This window comes from Schistocerca americana, unplaced genomic scaffold (assembly GCF_021461395.2).
Source record: "Schistocerca americana isolate TAMUIC-IGC-003095 unplaced genomic scaffold, iqSchAmer2.1 HiC_scaffold_303, whole genome shotgun sequence".
NCBI classification, from domain to species: Eukaryota; Metazoa; Arthropoda; class Insecta; order Orthoptera; family Acrididae; genus Schistocerca; species Schistocerca americana.
Window position 1 is genome coordinate 20,001 of NW_025726020.1, and position 2,500 is coordinate 22,500.

The 2,500-nt window shown below is 64.2% G+C and overlaps 1 pseudogene; it reads right to left on the bottom strand.

Moving 5' to 3' along the window:
- The window catches only part of LOC124579243, a 7,181-nt pseudogene that overhangs the window by 2,020 nt on the left and 2,661 nt on the right, over positions 1-2,500 (bottom strand).

Below are 2,500 nucleotides of genomic sequence, written 5' to 3' on the forward strand. Positions count from 1 at the left end.
CAGAGACATTGAAGCCCCTCTGCGCGAGTCCACGGGCGACATAACGCACTACAGCGTCATGGCGCTTGACCCGGGACCCGTGCGTCCTAAAGCAAGCCTGAAGTACGTGGTTGGCGGTCTCCACGGCCTGGCACCCCGCGCGGCATCTGGTGTCCGCCTCCCGCCCGCGACTGCGCCGTGCCTTCGTAGGGAAGGCGTTGATGCGGGCGCGGAGGGCGTCGATGTATTCACGCCCAGATAGCAGGCGACTGGTGTCGGCGACCCACTGATGTTGGCCACTGACGGCGGCAGAAGATGACAGTGCCGCACCGTCAATGGCGATGTGTAGGCGCGCCGCCCACATTTCCCCAACCTGCGTTGACGATTTGAGGAGGTGGCCCTCCCACATTAGGTGGCGCTCCAGCACCTCGATCTCACGCTGCACCTCATCCATGCCTGCACCGTCGCAGGCTGGCCCTATCTTCTTCAGCGCCAGGAGACGGGACCGACGGAGGGTCGGACCCATCCATCGGCAAGATGGAATGCCGAGGCCCCCCTGGGCAACAGGAGCGTGGAAGTATCCCAGGGGGGTGTCCGCCGGAAGGCGGAACCATCTCCTGACGGCGGCCCGGATGGTAACGTCGGCCGACTTCAATGCACCCACCCGGGTGCGGCTGAGGGCCAGCCCGTGGTACAGGCCAGGGAGAAGTACATTGGTGAGAGCGTGGAGGCGCTGTTGCGGCTTCAGCGGAGCTCGGGAGATGACGTCAAGCTGCTCCACCAGGTGGCTACGTGGATTGAAGACACAGCGACCCGCCGTGGAAAATTGCAGCCCCAGGTACCGGAAGGTTTCACCCACACGCAGGGCAGGCATGGTGGTATTGCCTGCTGTGAAGGTGACATTGCTGTCCACCTTCACCTTCTTCTCGCGCCCTGACGCGACTAAGGCGAGGGTGAAACACTTCCGGGCGTTGATCTGCAGCCCCAGGTGGGCGAGGGCTGCGGTAGCTGCGTCGATGAGGGACTGCAAGCCCCTCGGGGTCGCTGCAAACAGCAAGACGTCATCTGCAAAGGCCGCAGCGTTGACTCTGCGACCGAGGATCCGAGCTCCGATGTGGGAGGGCAGTTGGCCTAAAACGTAGTCCACCGCAAAGTTGAACAGGAGGGGGGAGAGGGGATCGCCCTGGCGAACGCCCCGTGCTGGCTGCACAGACACGCCCACGCCGGCGCCGTCCGCTATCACTGTCGTGCTGCCCTCGTAGCACCGCTCGACATACTCGACAAAGCAATCCGGCAGGCCATGCGCCTTCAGCACGGGCCGAAGGGCAGCATGATCTACCGAATCGAAAGCCTTAGATACGTCGATCGATGCCACGAAGACAGAGCGGCAGGAGCGAACTGCGTCGGTGAGAGCAGTGTCCAAGATGAAGGTATTTTCCAACATCCCATCCCGAGGGATGAATGCCCGCTGACGTTCGTCCACAGCACATGCGCGCATCAGGCGTGACGCGAGAACCTTGTGAAAGGTCCGCGCCAACACCGAGCAGACCGTAATGGGGCGAAAGTCAGCGGGGGATGTTGGTGCAGCCGTTTTCGGGAGAAGGGACGTTCGCGCGCGAAGCAGGCGTTCCGGAAGGGCGCGGGCCAGAAGGAAGAGATTCATCACTTTCACCAGGACTTCGTGCGGCAGGCGCCGCAACTCCGCTGGGGTAAGGCCGTCCGGCCCGGCTGCTGATCCCCTGGGCGGCAACGCGGCGGCGACCTCCTCACGTGTGACCGGCCCCCATATGCACTCGAGAGCGACAGGCTCTGAGTGCGGGAGGAGGCGGTCACGAATGAAGCCCGCGGTGGAGATGTGCTTCTTGGTGAAGAGGTCCGCCCAGAAGTCCAGCAGACCAGGGATGGCAGGTGGCGGCTGGAGCAGGGTGCCATCCAAGAGGCCGCGCACGCAACGTGCACGCGACCGTCGGAAGGCATCCTGCGTTCTCGCGTACTCCCAGCGGCGCCGCTTGCGCTTCTGCGTCGGCGGCGCGGCAGGCGGCCGCTTCGATGGTTGGCGCGGCCGCTGTGTCCTGGTGATCGATCTCTCCCCTCTGGACCCGACCGACGCAAGGGCATCAGGGAGCATGCCCAGGATGACATCGGGCGGCGTGCCCCGCCCCAGACCTATGACACGATCCAGGGCAGAGAAACGCTGGGCGGAAGCGGGTAGCCCCGCCAGATGCTCCCAGATGGCGGCGTCAGTCGGCCCCTCCGGCGGCGGCCCGGTGGTGTCGGCCGCGAAGTCCTCGCCCGCGTCAGGCAGCGGGCTCGCTGCTCCCCGCCGTTTACCCGCGCTTGCTTGAATTTCTTCACGTTGACATTCAGAGCACTGGGCAGAAATCACATTGCGTCAACACCCGCTAGGGCCATCGCAATGCTTTGTTTTAATTAGACAGTCGGATTCCCCCAGTCCGTGCCAGTTCTGAGTTGATCGTTGAATGGCGGCCGAAGAGAATCCGCGCACCCGCGCGCCCCCGGA